This window comes from Copadichromis virginalis, linkage group LG5 (genome assembly GCF_057382275.1).
Source record: "Copadichromis virginalis isolate Kocher_CV1m ecotype Utaka linkage group LG5, C_Virginalis_male_GT1.1, whole genome shotgun sequence".
Taxonomy (NCBI): domain Eukaryota; kingdom Metazoa; phylum Chordata; class Actinopteri; order Cichliformes; family Cichlidae; genus Copadichromis; species Copadichromis virginalis.
The window spans coordinates 377,516-396,703 of record NC_140622.1 but is presented as its reverse complement, the minus strand read 5'-3'; the positions used below and the strand labels follow the sequence as shown (position 1 = coordinate 396,703).

At 43.2% G+C, this 19,188-nt stretch overlaps 1 long non-coding RNA gene across 1 annotated transcript; it reads right to left on the bottom strand.

The window, feature by feature from the left end:
• Positions 1-1,694: 1,694 nt before the first annotated feature.
• Positions 1,695-6,875, bottom strand: LOC146708679 (uncharacterized). Its single transcript, XR_014920328.1, has 2 exons — positions 3,817-6,875; positions 1,695-1,820 (listed from the first exon to the last, which is right to left on the bottom strand). It is a non-coding gene; the product is annotated as an uncharacterized LOC146708679 (long non-coding RNA).
• Positions 6,876-19,188: the final 12,313 nt, after the last annotated feature.

Here is a 19,188-nt window from a genome sequence, read left to right as displayed (position 1 = left end):
CTAGGTGGGTGTCTTGCCAAGTGGAGCATGAGGTATTGTCAGCAAAATGTGGCTTGTAGAAATGTGAACAGGGTTGCAGTTTACAATACAAAATAGTAAATAAAAATCCTAAGGTTAATGCAGTAGATATGATTAATAATCTAAATATATAAAAAAACACAGTTCTTCAGTCGTCTCCTGGCCTGGTCCCAGGTTCGAGAGACCTAAGCGTCGTGTGATGACAATGGGCATTTCATTTTTTCCATTATCAGGATGAAACGAGTCTATCTTTATCAGGTTAGACATTGTGTGGTACTCTAGGCTTTCTGTTCCTGCTGGATGTTCGAGTACCTTGTTGTTGTTCAGGTGGGGGATCAAAGGGCTTTCTGAGTCTTGGCTCTTTCAGGCGTTGTGTGTTAATCAGTGATTGTGCGTGTGTAGGTGTATTGAATCCGGGCGCTGGCTCGCCTGAGTCGTCATCTACTTGATCCGACGCCTTAGGTGGTTTGGTGGGGCTGGTCTTAACCCTGCTGGCATGAATCCACTGAGGTTGTCCGTCTGTTAGGATGCTGGTTCTCGTCACTGCAAGTACAGTCTGGGGGCTGGAACACGCGGCCTCCCTGAGTGCCCTTGGTTTTAGCGACTTCACCAACACCGCATCTCCTGGTTTCCACGGATGGGTTGGATCTGTGGAAGGGAGAGGCTGAGAGAGACAAACTTTCTGATAGTTATTATTCAGTGTTTCTACCAGGTTATGAACATAGTCAGACAATGCAGTGTCTATGTCCCCTTCCAATAGCGGTGCCCCTCTGGAGGCTGACCATGGTGTTGGAAACGGTCTTCCCATGATTATTTCAAATGGAGATAATTTGGTTGCTGCGGATGGAGTCATTCTAATCTCGCAGAGGATTTGAGGAAGTAGTTTGATCCAGGTCATTCCTGTTTCTATCATTGCTTTAGTCAGGCGATTTTTTATGGTCCTATTCATTCTTTCTACAACTCCTGAACTCTGAGGATGGTATGGCACATGATATTTCCAGTCTATTCCTAGAGTTTTAGCACACTTTTGAATTACTTCTGATGTGAATGAAGGTCCTCTATCACTGTTAATTTGGTGAGGTATTCCAAATCTGGGTATTATTTCATTGCACAACTTTTGACAGACTACTTCTGCAGTTTCTTTTGATGTTGGATAAGCTTCTACCCATTTACTAAATTGGTCCACTATTACCAGTAAGTACTTGATGCTTCCTTGTGCTGGCATGTGTGTAAAATCAATTTGTAATGTATGAAATGGGAAATCTGGTTGTGGTAAATGCTGATGTTTTGCTTTTGAGCTACCTACATTAGTTCGTGCACATGTTAGACAGGTTGCTAATATGCGTTTTACTGCGTGTGATGTTTTCTCGATTACAAATCTTGATTTTATTGCTCCTATTACCCCTCTTTGTCCGACATGACTCACACCGTGAAAATGGCGGACAAGGATTGGCAGTAGTGAAGATGGGAGGGCAATCAAACCCTCAAGGTTTTTGTATAAGCCGTCTCTGTTATCTAAGGTACAATCATTACTTTCCCAGTAAGTGTAATCTAAGGCAGAGGCTTGCTCTTGTATGAATTTTAGGTCAACATTTGTTTCTAAATAGTCTGGGAGTGCGACAAGTGGCAGCTGTAAAGGCAAAGATAATACTTCCTTTCTGGGTGGTTGCTGTGAGGCAGCAGCTGCTTTCGCGGTTACGTCTGCAAGAGCATTTCCCACTGCTTCGTCTGTGTCAGCCGTGCTGTGCCCCTTCGTTTTAACAACTGCAATTGCCGATGGCAGCTGTATAGCCTGCAAAAGTCTTTGAACAAGATCAGAATTAGCGATCGATTTTCCATCAGCAGATGTGAAGCCTCTCTGTCTCCACAATGTGCCAAAGTCATGCACCACACCGAATGCATAACGGCTATCAGTGTAAATTGTTACCCGCTTATCCACATGTAACTCACAGGTGCGTATTAAAGCCATGAGCTCTGCTTTTTGTGCTGAGTGAAATGGTAATGAGTGAGCCTCTAGTATGATGTCAGGCAATGTCACCACCGAATAGCCACAAAGAAATGAGTTGTCATTTGGTTTTGAACAGGACCCGTCCACATAAACAATGACTGAGTCTGGTATTGGTGTCTGCTCTAAGTCTGGGCGTGGTGCTGTGGATTCCTGTATACGTGTCATACAATCATGATCGTCAGGGTCGTCTGAACCATCCTGTCGGTCAGAGGAACACAGCATACGAATGAGTAAGTGTGCTGGCGAATTGGGTGTGCTGCTTGCTTTTATAGTGAGATTTGCTGTTGAAGTCAGTGTAGCTTCATAACCTGAGCGACGTTGTGCGGTCATGTGTTGTGTAGTTATGTTTGCTAGAATGGTCGTGACCTGGTGATTGGTGTGTAGAATAGTGTCATGTGAGAGTGTGAGCTTCTCGCAGTCCCTTATCATGATAGAGCAAGCTGCTACTGCTCTCAGGCAGGCCGGCATCCCCTGAACTACTGCTGGCAGCACCTTTGAGTAGAAGGCTACTGGACAGTAGCCACAGCCATGCTCTTGGGCCAATACGCCTGCACAGGTTGTGCCGTTCTCTGTGACGTACAGGTGGAACGGTAAGTGGTAGTCAGGCAGACCCAAACAAGGGGCAGAGGTCAGCGCTCCCTGTAATGCATTGAAAGAGGCAGTCATTTCTGTTGACCACAGTATTCGAGGAGGCTTGTCTTTTTTGCAGCATTCACGCAGAATGTGGTCATGAAAAGAACAGTCTGGTATCCACTGTCTGCAATAGTTCACCATGCCTAGGAAAGACAGCATTTCCTTCTGTGTAGTGGGCTTAGGGACAGAGGTCACAGCTTTGACCCTGTCTGTAGTCATGGAACGTTGTCCGTGAGACAGTGTAAATCCCAAATATTGAACAGAAGTCTGACAGTACTGCATTTTCTTTGCTGATGCTTTGTGGCCAGTCTGTTGGAGGTGCTGGAGTAGCATATGTGTGGCAGTTTGACATAGTTTTTCACTTTCAGCACAGAGGAGGAGATCATCCACGTACTGGATCAAGGTACAGCCCTCTGGAGGAATGAAGCCGTCCAGGGTAGCACGTACCACCATTGAGAAAGCCGCAGGGCTGTCTAACATGCCTTGGGGTAAGCGAGTCCATGTGTACTGCTTATCTCTATGTGTAAAAGCAAATATCGGCTGTGTGTCCTCATGCACAGGTACTGAGAAAAAGGCGGAGCACAAATCCACCACAGTAAAATGTGTGGCTGTTGCTGGAATAGATGTCAGTATGCTGGGAACATCTGGGACAAGAGGTGGCAGAGGCATAATGACTGCATTAATTTGCCTTAAGTCTTGTGTGAAACGCCATACGCCAGGTTTGTTAGGCTTTGGCACAGGATTGACAGGAGTGTTATATGGAGATACTGTGGGCTTTATTACTCCAGCTGTCAATAAATCTCCTATGATGATGTCTAAGGCTGCGGCTTTTTCAGCGGAAATGGGATATTGCTTGACATATACCGGCTTGTTGTTTTTCAGCTGAGCATGATAAGGTGTACAGTCGATAAATCCTACATCATTCTCACCTCTTGACCATAATGTCATGTTTTGATATTCAGCTGGCAATGTGACAGCAAAGATAGTACAGTGTATGGGGTAGGTTAGATCTATGTGTCGACATGGTGCAGTAATGTCATAGCCTATGTCTGAGTTATGCGACAAAACCACTGTTTGGCCTTCACTGGTGTGAGCAGTTATCATGTTGTTGAACAGTGTGAGAGAAACAAATATGTGGCTTCCAGGCATGGGGTTACCTGGTAGTGGTGTCTGTACACGTGTTTGGCACAGTGTGTGACGTGGGGTACCAGTCAGATGGATATTGAGTTCATTCTCTGCTGAGGCGTCCAGCTGACACAGAGGCTGTTCCTTCTCCATGGTGTCGGTGCATAGGGCAGAGAAAACATAGCTGTTATCAGTGTCTGCAAACATTTCACCCTTTGTGTTAAATGAAATACACAAGTTCATTTTTGCCATTAAATCTCTGCCTAATAGATTCACAGGCGAGTTTGGAAGAATTATGAATGGATGATATGTAATTTCGTCTGGTTTTGGGCCCCAGCGTGTTTTTAGAGAATGAGTTTTGGGGCATTGCACTAGAGTTCCGTTTATTCCCATGGTGTTGATGCACACAGAGGAAACAGGCCCACTATAGAATTTTCCAGACAGTGAACTTTTAGTGGCTCCACTGTCAACTAAAAAGGAATAAATCTTTTCACCTATTTCTATATCTAACGTGGGCAAGCTTTCTGTGTTACGGGACAATTGCAAATGCAGCATCGTGTGTAGTGCTTCACACTGTCCCTCGTCTTCACCTGGGCCTCCCTATTGTCGGTCCAGTCTTTCGTTATCATATGGGTGGGGATTAAAATGTGGATTATAAGGTTGCTGCCTAAGTGCAAAAGGGCCATTATTTTGATGTGATTCCTGTCTGCGTTGCCAGTTACCTTGTCTGGAAGAGCTCTGCTGACGCCTAGTGGCAGGAGCTGGTCCTGTGTTTTGTGGTTGAGACCTACGTGCTGCTGATTTGCATTCCCTCCTCCAGTGTCCTATTTTTCCACAATAAAAACATGCGTCTCCACTCCTATCTCTCCTTCTGAAATCTCCCTGCTGCGCTTGTTGAGGGGGCGGGGCCCCTGCATACATCATTTTTTCACTTTCCTCTGAGCCTTCAACATCAAAATTCAACATCATCTTAACACTTTTAGCCTTCGTGCTGTTGGGGAAAAGATCTGCACCAGCTTTTGTTTTGACAAGTGTGATAAAGTTCTTTATCTTCATGTCATAGAGATTATCAGTGGCAGTCAGCTTCAATAGTTGTGAACATTCTGGATGAATATTGTTTAAGAATGTTGTTATGAAAATCTGATCATTTCCTCCTTCAGGCGTGCATGCCTCATTAGTCCAGCAGTGTGTGAAACGTTTGATTTTATCTCTAGACATTGTGAGCAGAAATTTCTTTAGATTTTGAAAAAAGGCTGTGATTTTGTCATCGTTTATCCACAAAAACGAGGTGGTGTTGGCTGCTTGGTCATCTTTAGGGTCTAGTTCCTCTACTTCTTCAATAAGCTGAGATTCAGTCACACCTGGAATTCGTTGACATAATATATATCTATAATCAGGCCCACCCAAGTGGTGGTATCTGGTTTTACAGTTAATTTTGATTTTTTATCGGACCCGTCTAAGGTCTTTGAATTATTCTGACCCATGGTCAGTGATTTCCAGAGGGGTTTAGACGCTTGAAGGATTTAAGTTAGTTTTTATTTTGCTGTGGCACACCTGAGGTTACTTGATTTTTTGCTAGCAATTTTATCTTTTTAGTGAGCAACTTCTCACTTTTTAACGAGCAACTTCTCGTTTTATGACCCCAGGCAACTTCCTGTGTCCTTTCTGCTGGTGAGCAACTTCTTAGTTTATGACAACAGGCAACTTCCTGTGTCCTTTCTGCTTTAATTTACAAAACAACAGGCAACTTCCTGTGTTTCTATGTGGGCCACTAAAGAAGGCTCCTCAGCGTATCCCACTTGTTACTATGTGGGCCACTGAAGAAGGCCTCGTCAGCGTATCCCGTTTCTATGTGGATCACTGAGAAAGGCATAACACAGTCTTATAAAATAAAAGACGAGTGCCTACCTTCGTCAGGATCCCACTTCTGACACCAAAATTGAAAGAAACGGCTTCCAGGGCCTAATCCGTGGATCGGCTTCCTCCGAGGCGTGGACGTCTATCAGCAGAGAATGTACCTTAGTCTGTAACACAGTCAAATATATTCTCAAGTAATATTCAAGCATGCCATTCAGCGTGTTAGTACGAGCTCGGGAGCAGCTTGGGAGAACAAGAAAACAGAGACTGCTTCAGGTTGTCTTCCCAAATTGACTCAACTTTATTCACAAGTACAACAGTTTATATAGAGGGACAAATTCATGAGTCAGCAGATTCTCAGTTTAAACCAGTACAGACCAAGATAAGGGAGCGTCTTTCTGCCCTTGGGTGAAGAAGCATCCTTTGTATAGTGTATCAGTTCAGCTACAATTGTGATTATCTCAGCGACATATTTTCAAGGCACGAAATAAAGAGTTCTTTCATTAGTGAATTCTGAAACAAACCATCTGGCCTTCAACAGGCGTCTCCTAAAAGATTAAGAAACTAATGTAGCTGAGGGAGTGATCTCTGTGGTATTTCAACCTTGTACCAGCCTGTGATTCTCACACATCAATTCTTGGGTCAAAGAGAAAAATAACTAAAACAAAGGGGCCTTATTGAATGACAGAGTTTTCCTGCATAATGTCACTATAAAACAATATCCAGTAAATGCTCCCATGGTACTAAAATACCTAACAATCACGTATATCAGGACATCTCTTCTGAACCAAGACGAAGTGGTGCTACAAAGGAATTATTTCTTTAGGAGAGCATTTAATAGCAGTCTGGCCTGCAACAAAATGCACCGCTAAAAATACAGTTTCTGCTTGTCCCAGAATTTATTAATTTTGAGAGTGAAGTTGTAGGACTGATGCTGGTTAGTGGTGTAGGTTTCATGGATGTGACACCTTGTGTAAAATGACGACCAGAGCATATTATTAGGTCAGTTCACTGTAGTTAGGCAGAGGTGTCTTAAAAAGTACCACCTTATACAAAACAAATGAAGGTCCAGTATAAGAAAGAATAAGAAGAGAAAAAAAGCAACATCCTGCTAAATGAAGTCATTTTTAAACATTACTCTAAATGTAGCCATTAGTTTTTGTTGCTGGCCATACAAAAATAAGTATACTTCAATTATATTTCCCAAGTATATCTTACCTAGTACGTATACTAATAATGCTTCTTGGGACTATATTGGCCCCCGTTTTAGTACATAACAGTATTCTTGAAATTAACTTTTAGATGTACTTTTTGTTCACCATAATTGTACTAGCATAATGTCATAATGTCTACAAGAGTATAATTAAATATACTCGACTCTATCACAATACTAACCTTACAAGTATACTATTAATTAATAGTATTACTAATGTTTCACATTGTTTGACTAAACAAATGCATTTATTAATATATGAGGTTCCATTCAGTTCAAGGAATTAAATTTTAGTGTGGCTGCAACTTACTCCTTAAGTTAAAAATTATGCTGTATATTGTAGTTTATATGTTATACTGCTTTCACAGTGAATCACATTTTATAGTAATACACTCTGAATGAGGATTTTTTTTTCTCAAAGATATTTTTATTGAGTTGAAGCAACAAAGAAAAGCAAATACACGCAGAATTGTCAAACGCCAAACAAGCAAGTTTCACAGTGACTGTTAAAACTGAAATATCAGAATACAGATTAATGACACACTCACATGTCTTATAGTTGCTTCCAGCAGTTTATCCCCTACCCACAACACTTAGAACCCCTATCCCTCAGACCAGGAAGGAAAAAACCCAACAAACAAAGCAAGAAAAAAGAAGCAAACAAATAAAAACAACTGAATGAGGATTTAAGTAATTACTCTTAGATCTACAGTAGAAAACAACAGAAATCCAGATGGTGTAATAGTATAATCTCAGTAACATCACCAATTGTTACATTTGCTGTATTTTACAGCTGTTTCCATGAGTACGGTGAGTTACCGTAAAAATAGTGTAATCTCATGGAATTTTCCCACAATTACATGCAAATTACAGTACTAAACTGCTAACATCCTTTAGAGTTTTTTACTGTTGATTTTGCAGTACTAAGCTATGGAAATTACTGCAAAGGCTAACAGTGTTCATGTTTTGAATCGGGTAATTTCATGGTGAGAAATGTCTTTGACAAAAAAAATGCAGGATTAATTAATAGCTGTATATGACTGCTAGGTTAGGACGTGGTTAGGTGCAAATACTTAAGAGAGAGAGATTTTGCTCTATTAATATTTAATGGAAATCTTTTTCTTCATAAGATTGTGGGCAAAGTCAATAAATTGTCTCCTGGCTTTCAGGTCCCCTTGAGCCAAATTTACAGTTTTTGCAATTAAGAAAAGAAAAAAAGATTTAAGGTGAAACAAATTTTTTCAATTCATGGAATGATGACATTATCACTCATTCCATATTGTTCCTAAAGTTTGCAGTCTTTTTTTTAGTTAAAAGTTAAAGCAGAGCTTGTTTTTTTAGCTTCTTTGATAATGTAACTCTGCATATGTGTACATGCATGTGCACTGATGTGTGCATGGGGGGTGATTTAACATTACAGTCCCTTGAAATAGCATTCATAGTCCTTGAACTTGTGCACATTTTGTCACCTTACAACCACAAACAAAAGATGTTTTTATTGACAGTTTCAATGGTAGATTAACACAAAGTAGCACATAATTGTGAAGTGGCATGAAAATAATACATGGTTGTCAAAATTCTAAGCAAATGAAATTTGGAAAAGTGTGTCATTCTTTTCTATTCACCCCCTGCTCTTCATAGAGCCACATTTTGCTCCAGTTACACCTGCAGGTCTTTTGGAGTACGTCTCTACCAGCTTTGCACATCTAGAGACTGAATTATTTGCCCATTCTTCACTGTAAAACAGCTCAAACTTAGACAGATTGGATGGAAAGCGTCTCTGAGTCTGTATGACTATGTTTACTGTTTTGTCTATTTCAAACAGATGCCTGTCCTCACCTCTGCAGTGCTGCCGTCTCCTCTAACCCGGCATGTTTCTAAGGTATGTTTTCTTTCTTTTGGATGTTGTTCTTGTGGTTTTTCTTCAGAGATGAGGTTTGCAGTGTCTGTGTGGTGCAGCCGGTCTAGTCTAGGGGTAATGTCAGAGATTGAAACTTTACTGATAAATTGTCCAACTAAAAAAATACCGGGGTCCACAAATGTCATGTGACAACTAGGGATGGGTACCGGTATCCGGTGCCGTTATGGTACTGGTTCTGACATAAACGGTAGTAAACAGACCGAAAAGCAGCGCACATTTCGGTGCTTTATTTCGGTGCTTTTTTTCCCCTGAGATATCATACACTTTGGATTCTAGCCAATCATTTTACCTTTCCGAGGATAGTAGGCGGGCCCAGGTACGTACGTTCTTTTAGAGCAGAGCTACAGATTAAAAATGCCCAAGGCGAAGCGGTCAAAGTCTGGCTGTATTTCACAGCAAAAGATGCAAACTCAGCAGCCTGCAACAAGTGCTTTAAGGTGATACTGTGCAAAGGAGGTAACATCTCGAATCTGACGACGAACCTGGCGACGCATAGCGTTTTTTTAAAAGCCGAGAAATGCACCATATTTGATAGCTTGCTGCAAGACCTCACACCAAGCACATCTACTGCGGCTGTGGTGCCTGTTATCAGACCCGGAGTTAGCAACATCCCCCAAGAACCCGAAGACGAGAGTCCTGGCCCCTAGCCCTGCCAGTGTAGCGGAAATGATGACGGATGATGATGCAGCAGCAGCCGTTCTTCTCTGGGCGAGGAGCTTAATGTTGTTCGTGTGTAATTTACGTTGAGTAGGCTAACCACGTTATTACATTAATGCATGTAAGGTGAAGTAGCAAACACCGTCGTAGTTACATGCAGCTGTCTTCTTGTTTGATGGCAGATGCTCCCTTCATCCTGGCCAAAAAAGCTAAAATGACAAAAGAAAAAGTGGAAAACAGCTAAACATGAGAGGTTTTTGGACAAAGTTTGTGTTTTTTCCATTGTTTAAGCACTGCTAACCTAACCTAAACGATACCCATCCCTAGTGACAACCTAATTGGCTTACGGGATGATGACGTCCAGAGATGGGCAGTAACGCGTTACTGTAATCCGATTACTTTTTTCCAAATAACGAGTAAAGTAAGGGATTACTATTGCAAAAACGGTAATTAGATTACTGTTACTTTCCCGTAGGAACACTGCGTTACTAAAACCGTGATTTTTTTTTTGCGAGAATGTCTCATGACAGTGACGTAAGCGAGTGCCACATTTGTGACAACAGCTGCGTGCAGATCAACAATGGATCATATATCGAGTGCGGGAGAGAGTATGAGCGTTTTCCTTTACTTTCTATGAAACAACAATTCCCACCAAGGCTTTTCAGTGTGAAATTTAGTGTATAGAAAATACCTGTGCCAGGTTGTCTCCATCTAGTGGTGAACATGGCCTCACCACTACATCAGGTGAGCTTTTCACTGTGCACAGTGACACAAAAGTCATTTAACAATTTAAAAAAAAGCAATGTTACAGATTCAGTAAGAACTGAAGTTTATCATAATCCTTCAAGTTTCACTCAGTAACAGCAACTTTTTAATATTATTGACTATATTTTAGAGTCACATTTATATGAAATGTCAAACAATCACAGAGTGACACTGAACTAAACAATCAATGCCATGTGAGTTGTTCTTGTTTGTTCTTTATCTCAGATTTATTGTAAGCAGCGGGAGTAGAAGCTAAAGAAAAATAGTAAAGATATGAATGAATCTCTGCTCTTACAGCTTTTATTGTGCCATAATGTCTGCTTTGAAACTGTCCTCTTGCTCGTCTCTTGGATGCTCACCTCTTCTTCACCTGTTCCTTTGACCAAACTGCTGCACTCTCGTTCTCTGCTCTCGCCTCCTCTTCTGGTTATAATTAGGATGCAGTCAGCATGTGCCAAACAAACTCCCCCCAAATCGATCATGTTTGATATGATGATGACGTTTTTAACATCTTATTTATGCACTTGTTGGGTGGGAAAGAGTAAACAAAGATGGGGCATAGAAGCAGAACTGAGTCCTACGTGTGGCGGGACAGTAACTGTGTGTGTATATGTAAGCATTTAAACACTGCAGAGAGTCAAATTAACAGTAACACTATTTTGTCTAAGTCCGCCATTGTAGAAATTCATTTCACCGAAACAATAACATGGCGCACAATGTGACAATAAACGTATAAAACACAAATTCTTACCTAGCAGGAGAATAAATAATCAGTATTTTAAGGCTACTGCATGTATAGATGTCACTGCTGGCTCACATAAGCTAGCTCTGAGACCCGCCAGAGTTTACGCCACAGTTGACTGTCGCGAAAGAGTCGTAAATCACCGGCATTGTAAAACTTAAAATGATTCCAGGGCATGTTATAAAACACCCAATAGATGTACTGGATATTAAACGGTATCAAACGACTAAATGAACACAGGGTTACAATTACATGCTCACGTCGTCACATCGAGAGTTTATTCATTAATCATCAGAGTTCAACAATGTTACATCCAGTTGAAAACAGCTTCACTAACGCCAGCAAAACAGGCTAACAGTATATAAGAGCACAAAAACAGCCGTGCTTATCAACAGCTCGACATATCCTCAACAACTCACCTCAGTATGTGTAACCCGTTCATGTGTTACGCCTGTTGTTCTTGCGTTGTGTTCTGGCGTGAAAGTAAGAGGCAGGAGACAGTACTGGGTCTTTGGCTCTTTACTGCACATCTGCAACACAGAAACATGTGTCTGATCTGTGTGTGTCACGCGACTGCCAGTACACCTCTCCTCCGGCCATGCTGAAAGCAGCTGTGTCTGCAGCTTCATTAACACTACAATAATATAATGAATCAAATACAACAAATTGTTTTAAAACATTAACTTAAGCTCTCAAAAACAAAAAGCACAAAATAAATAATATGTCACTGAAAAAAACATCAAAAACAACTTATAAGAACAATAAACAAAATAATTCAAAAACAAATAAACAGTCAGATAAATACAATTCAATAACCAGGACCCAATATTCTGGTACTTATAGTTCAAACATTATACTTCAGTACAATTATATTAATAACCGCCATCTAACAGGCAGTACAACACTGTACTTATAAAAACAATGACTGAAAGACAGCATCTCCAAAACATAAGAACATCTCCATACCTGCAACACAGAAATATGTGTCTGATCTGTGTGTGTCACGCGACTGCCAGTACACCTCTCCTGACGAAGGAAAAAAGAGTGCATGCTGTTAAAAAAAGACTGCCGCGAGTAGCCGCTAGCAATCAGGCTAACTTAGCATGCTAGCATTTTAGCTGCGTTCTCGGCTAAAACTCATAAGCGTATATTAGTGAACTCCGCCCTCCACAAAACTTATCCCGAATGAGTCTCTTAATGACAAACAAAAACGCGGCGGTTTGGCTGTATTCACATTGCAGCTTGGGATCTGAACAAACTTTAATTAGCTGAGAGCAAAGTGGCAGTGACTTACCTCCGGCCATGCTGAAAGGAGCTGTGACCGGGGCACACATGCACGCGCCTACGTCACCACGCAGCGCACACACACATGAACGCACTATACACATATGCAGCATATTTATATTACTTGGTTTTAGAGTTGGAGTATTTACATATTGATCTGAAATATTTTGCTGCTGAACAGCAGAGTTCCAAAGCGTCCCCCTGTAACCATGGTTACGCAGATGCATTCCGACTGTCACGTCACCGAGGAGAACCTGTTTCAAATGTATACCTGGATCAACCTGCAATCAGTTTGAAAAGTTTTCTGCTGAGATCCGCAGCTCGACTTCCTGGCACCCCGGGATAAGATGAGTTGCTGTGTTTTTCACGGAGAAAAAATAACGTCAGTGTTAGATGAAAAAAAAAAAGATGCAAGCAGAAGAGGACAGCAGATTGAGAAGAGATTTATTCAAACGGTAAGGAGCTTCTAACAAGTGATATCTGATAAGCTTAAAACTTAAATCTTAAATCTAATGTCCAGATTCATGCTAAACTTTTCTGATTACTCCGTGTATCTGCACCGTTAGACTTTTCATCGCCACTTTACGGTAACATACTGGCGTCACTGCCCAGATAGCAAGGAAACATTGAAACAATGTTGAGTCAATATCAGGCTGTGTCATTGAATCAACGTTGAAGTGTGACGTTGACCTAACGTCACTCTTGCACCCTTTTTTAACGTTGAAACAACGTCAGGTTTTGACGTTGAATCAATGTTGAAACCTGACGTTGATTCAACGTTATATTTTCTAATACTGTTGACATTGAAACAATGTCAGATTCTGATATTGAAACACTGTTGAGCTATGGTGTTGATTTTCCACCTCTTTCGCACAGTTGCTTTTTATTAAAACAACAGTTAAATCATGACTGGAAATCTACCTTTCTTTATAGGTATTTTAACCAATACTAAACTACTGCATGTTTCCATCAATACTTCAACCACCTAAACACATAATTGTACTTATTCCTTAAATTGGACACCCTTTATAAAAAAAACCTAAATGTGTCACAATGTATCATGTCAATATTAATATCCTAAAATAAGAAAGCATTGCATGTGATGTAACAGAGAAAAAAAATAAACAAAAAAAGGTCAATAGGCATGTTTCGTTTGCTAAATACTTTATTAAAAGACAGTTTCCTATTTACGTTTATATGATTCACAGAAGTTTGTAATTTTTTGCATGATGTGCGTCCTGCACCACCCAAACGATCTGGGGCGTATCGGAGCCATTTCTGCACTGCTTGTGCAAAGACAAACTCGGACATAGAGTTTGCCCCTAACTGCTGCGTCAGGCTCCAATCAAGGCAAAGCGTCTCACCTATAGACACGTTTTAAGAGATGGAATTAGCGTGTCTCATGTCTTAAATGTGTATGCAAGTGCTTGTGTGTTTAATCAACAGGCCGTTGTTATGTATTTAAATCACATCTGACAGCTATTACACTTTATAGTTACAAAGTGTACATAACCTTTATATACTTACCATTGCCTTATTTGCCTCTTGTGATTGAAGAGGTGCCTCTGCATTGTTTAGCTCCTCAATGTTGTGCAAGGGCAAATCCAGAGGCAGTACCCCAGCATCTACCGATTCATTGCAGCCGGTATTGCGGATGGCTCTGACCTCCTCACGGAGTTCGTTAACAGCTCTCGTCAGGTCTGACAGAAAAAGATAACTTTTTTTTTTTAAGTATTTAAGAATACAGACAACTTGTCAAACGTTTCCTTGTGTCACACACAGATATGTACAAAGACACTAGACAGTATTTTATTACCTGGTATTTTCACTCGAGGGGCCTGGGGAAACCATTTTTTTGTGGGCTGCTCATCCTCTGAGTCACTATATGTGTACAGGGGATTTGGTCTAAAGAAAAAAAGCTGAAAACGGTCATAAGTAATTACAAATGTGCTTTTGGAATATTTTTTCCTAAAGTTACAGTTTGATTTATAACAACACACACAGGAAACGGAGATGTGCAAGAAGGTACAGTATACAAGGAATTTTTGAAGTGCACAAGTGTACACGGTTTTGCATTTATAAAAAGTTTACAAGCTTCCACTTTTTGGACTATATTATGTGGTGATATAGCAGTATGCAAGCACCACAGATATGTATAAAAGACAAGATCATAAATTCTTAGCAATCAAAGATATGTTTGTGAAATAAAAAAAGTTTTACTTGTGCTTTCTTTTATGACTGGTCTGAGTTTCAGCTTCGGACTGAAGGTCAGACATATCACAGTGTTCACTTAGATATTTCTGAAGACTGCGTTCTGCTTCGTGAAATGTGTCTGGAAGTACAAACACAATGTATGGCCAGACATAAATTAGGACACGAAAAACTTGTTATTGTTACATTTATACAACACCAATCCAGATGATACCCACCATGGCTTATTAGAAGTCGGACTGGTGCATAGGTGAGCCATGTTGCACCAGGATGAACTCTCCTCTTTACTGCGTCGTGGATCCTGAATGTGTCTCATGGAGGATATGGAGGCCATGACAATTTCTCCCCATTTATCCATGATCTAGGGACTATTTCTGTACCACCAGTGCTAAACTGCACAATGCACCAGTCTTTCATTTTTATCTTTTTTTTAATTTGGAGTCCTTTTTTGCCCTGTCTAGGATAAACAGGAAACAGATAATTACAATATATTTCATAGTCACTACAAAACTTGATCTATTGATTGAACTAAATAATAAATAATAGCTTAAAATGTATATAGGCAACAATTACAAGCAAACCCGTATATGTAAGCATTTAAACACTGAAGATAATAAAATTAACAGTATTTTGTCTAAGTCTGCCATTGTAGGAATTCATGGCACCGAGACAAAAACTTGGCGCACAGTGTGGCGTCAAAATAGGCGCACACCTTTGACGCTGCGTTTTCTCCGTCTTGCTCATCCACACGTAAATGCTAAACGCAGTTTACGTGTGGACAAAAGGTGCAAACGCAAGTTAGGTGAGCGTGCAGCGTAAAGTTTGAATTGAGTGCGAATCGAAGCGGGTGCTCACCAATCATTAAAAGTAACAAAGTCATTGAACACATTTATACAGTTACCTTTACGTTTATCAATCACAGATTTACAATTTTTTGTAGTACTATGCTAAAAAGCAACTACAGAGCGAAAGTCTGGGTCAAGCGCCGAGGCGACGGCAAGAACAAAGGAACCCTCGAAGCGTTAAAGCTAGCTTTGTAAGGGAATATAACGGAAAAGTATGAAACGAAAATGTTTTCTTTGTTGATAGACTTTGTTTGCAGTGCAATTTATTTGTTGCCGGATTGTAAGATGAAAGTAGACAATTTCGGGCTCCCACATTTTATCCGAAACTTTACATTAACAAGTTTGTTTGTTTGTTTTTACTGTTATTCAAATGCAACCGTGGAAATAACGAATAGAACAAAAGTCATTCATTCTTACCTTATACTAATCGTGGCGCAGGCCAGTGCAGTGCATGAACTGATGCCTTCTCCGGTCAATTCCGCTGAGAGTAAATCTAATGTCCCGCTCTACTGTACAAGACAATGGTTACCTGGAGGGATGTACCAATGTGATAGGGGTGCTGCGGAATAGTCCAAGTGGTAGCAGCTTTAATTTCCCGCTCAACTATAAATCGATGGTTTTTCAACGTGATTGTTGTCACCTTGTCAACTATAAATAGATCAACAATCAACGATGACAGAACAACAGTGAATCAATGTTATTTCAATGTCAGTGTCAGGTTTCATCAGTATTTCAATGTTGTTTCAACATTGGTTTTGTGTTGACATTTCAATCCTGACGATTCTGATGGTTCAGATGGAAAATCAACATCTGTTCAATGTCTCCTTGCTATCTGGGTGCTGCCAGCGTCATATCGTGACGCCGTGTTACGGTAGCTTACCTTTCTGCAGGATGATACCGTTTTTTGCTGGTGTGGTATAATACTCTTGGACAAATTATGGTAACGCACCGTAGCCTTTTTTACGGTATCTCACTGGCGACAGTTATGTCAGTGAGATACCGTTATGTCGTTATGTCGTAAATTACGTCAACAAAGTAACATCATACTGTGATTAATAAATTGGTATACTACCGTTTATTCACGGTATGTCACTGTAAGCCCGCTGCAAGGTAATAAACTGCAATATATTGTAACGTTCACAAGAACCAGACGGTTGGGTCTCAGTTTGTCCGTTTATTCGCCACATAAGCAAGCGGGTTGCTAACTCAGGGGAGAGCGCCCTCGTGCTACACCTCTCTTCAGCCTGGCACCCACACAACACAGAACCCAGGTCCCCCCTCCCCTTCCTCCACACCACCCTCCCTACTTCCTGCAGCACAACCAAACATGAATCTTAAAAGAACAACAACAGTGTGCAAAGATAACCAACATGTACAATAACACTTAACCATCGTTACACTGCCCCCCCAGCAATAAGTTCCTCGTCCCCGAGGGAACGACACAGTCTCTGAGGCGGGGTGGTAGCCTACGTTCCCTCCTTGACCTCCTGAGCCCCTGAGGTGGGCGTGGAGCGTCGGGGCTTTGGGGTGAAGAGTCCGAGGGAGGGGAACGCAGCCCCGGTCGGGGGCCCCTCTGAGCAGGGTCATGGACGCTCTGTACACGTCCCTCTGGAAAGGAGGGGAGGGACTGCCCTCTGTAGGGGGCCATCCGGTCTCTGTGCAGCGCTACTATCCTCCCCCTAGGAGGCAACTGCACCCTGTAAACAACCTCCCCCACTCGCTCTAGGACGCTGCAAGGCCCCACCCAGCTGCTATCCAGTTTAGGACACCGTCCCTTCTTTCTCTTTGGGCTGTAGACCCACACCAGCTCCCCAGCACGGAAGTGCCTCCCCTTAGTGGTGATGTCATAATTCCTCTTTTGGCGCAGGCCTGCCTTCGCCAGCTGCTCCCGGGCGTAGGAATGTGCAGAATCCAGCCGGTCCTGCAGCTTCCTTGCGTAGTCCCGGCCTGGTGGTGCTTCTGGCGCGTCCGGGGGCTTCCCAAAAGCCAACTCTGCAGGAGTTCTCAGCTCTCTCCCTAACATGAGCAGGGCAGGCGTACATTGGGTGGAGTCTTGCACTGCCGACCTGTAGGCCATGAGGATAAGGGGAAGATGGTAGTCCCAGTCCCGTTGGTGTTCTGAGGTAAGGATGGCTAGCTGCTGGGCCAGCGTCCTGTTAAACCTTTCCACCAGTCCATCGCTTTGGGGGTGAAGTGGGGTGGTGCGGGTCTTCTTGATCCCAAGGCGTTCACACATGGCAGCAAATACCTTGGACTCAAAGTTACGCCCCTGGTCACTGTGGAGGGTCTCTGCTGTTCCAAAGCGGCTGAACATCCCCTCCACTAATACATCAGCGACAGTCTCAGCCTCCTGATCTGGGATGGCGTATGCTTCCGGCCACTTGGTAAAATAGTCCATGGCCACAAGAACATAGCGGTTTCCTCTGTCTGTGCGAGGAAATGGGCCCATGACGTCCACAGCTACTCGCTCCATTGGAGCCCCTGCTGGTTGCTGCTGAAGCTGAGCCCGGGACTGGTCCTGTGGCCCTTTGTGTGAGGAACATGCATCACAGCTCCGGCAAAAGTCCTCCACATCCCTCCGCTGTTGACCCCAGTAATAGCCCTGGCGGAGGCGGCGGAGAGTCTTAGAGACCCCAAAGTGGCCGGAGCCAGTGCTCCCATGGCAGGCTTCCAGCACCGCTGACCTCAGCGACCTTGGCACCACAACCTGCCACCTCTCCTCCCCCGTGGCAGGATCCTTCCAGGCACGCTCCAACACCCCCCCCTTCAGCCTGAGAGCTGCAAACTTGGCCCATAGCCCCCTGGTACAGATGGAAAACCCAGTGACCTCATCCCAAAGGGGTTGCTCCCCCTTCTCCAGCCACTGCAGGACCGGCAGCAGGTCTGTGTCTTGTTCCTGCCGTGCCCTCCACTCCGCTGCATCCACCACCAGAAGAGCCCTGCAGGCGAGCTGTGCTGCTCCGCCTATTGTCGTGAGTTCCCGCTCTATTTCCTCTCGCTTCTCACAGTAACGGCAGCCAGCTGCAGCACATGGGCGGCGAGAGAGGGCGTCTGCGTTAGAATGGTGCGTCCCTGCTCTGTGCTCCACAGTGAAATTGAAGGCTTGGAGCTCCTCCAGCCAGCGAGCCACCTGTCCCTCTGGCTCCCTGAAAGACATCAGCCACTGAAGGGCAGCATGATCAGTTCTGATAACAAATGCTGTGCCGCACAGGTAGTACTTAAAGTGTCTCACCCCTGCCACCACAGCCAGCAGCTCTCGTCATGTGACACAGTAGCGCCGCTCACTCCTGTTCAGGACCCGACTGAAGTACGCCACCACCTTCTCACCTTCCGGCCCAACCTGCGACAACACAGCTCCCAGCCCCACATTACTTGCGTCAGTGTCCAGGACAAAAGGCAGGGTGGGGTCAGGGGGGGGCGAGGACTGGGGACTCTGTCAGCGATTTGCGGAGGGTGTTGAACGCCTGCTGACAGTCCTGGGTCCAGATGAAGTCACGGTCCTTCTGCAGCAGGTGGAAGAGTGGTGCGGCTATGGAGGAAAAGCCCTTCACAAACCTCCTGTAATAAGACGCCAGTCCTAGGAAGCTTTTGAGCTGTTTCTGGTCTGCTGGTGTGGGCCACTCGGTAATGGTGTGAATTTTTTCCTCCAAAGTGCTGATGCCCTCACGACCCAGCTTGTGGCCCAGAAACTCCACCTCCCTCCTCATGAAGTGGCACTTGTCGGGATGCAGCTTCAGGCCTGCAGCCGCCACCCTCTCCAACACTTGTCTCAGGGCATCCAGGGCAGCATCAAAGGAGCTCCCGTGCACTAGAAGATCATCCAGGTAAACCAGACACCGTTGCCGTGGGACGCCAGCCAGCACACTGTCCATAAGCCTCTCGAAGGTCGCAGGAGCGTTGCAAAGACCA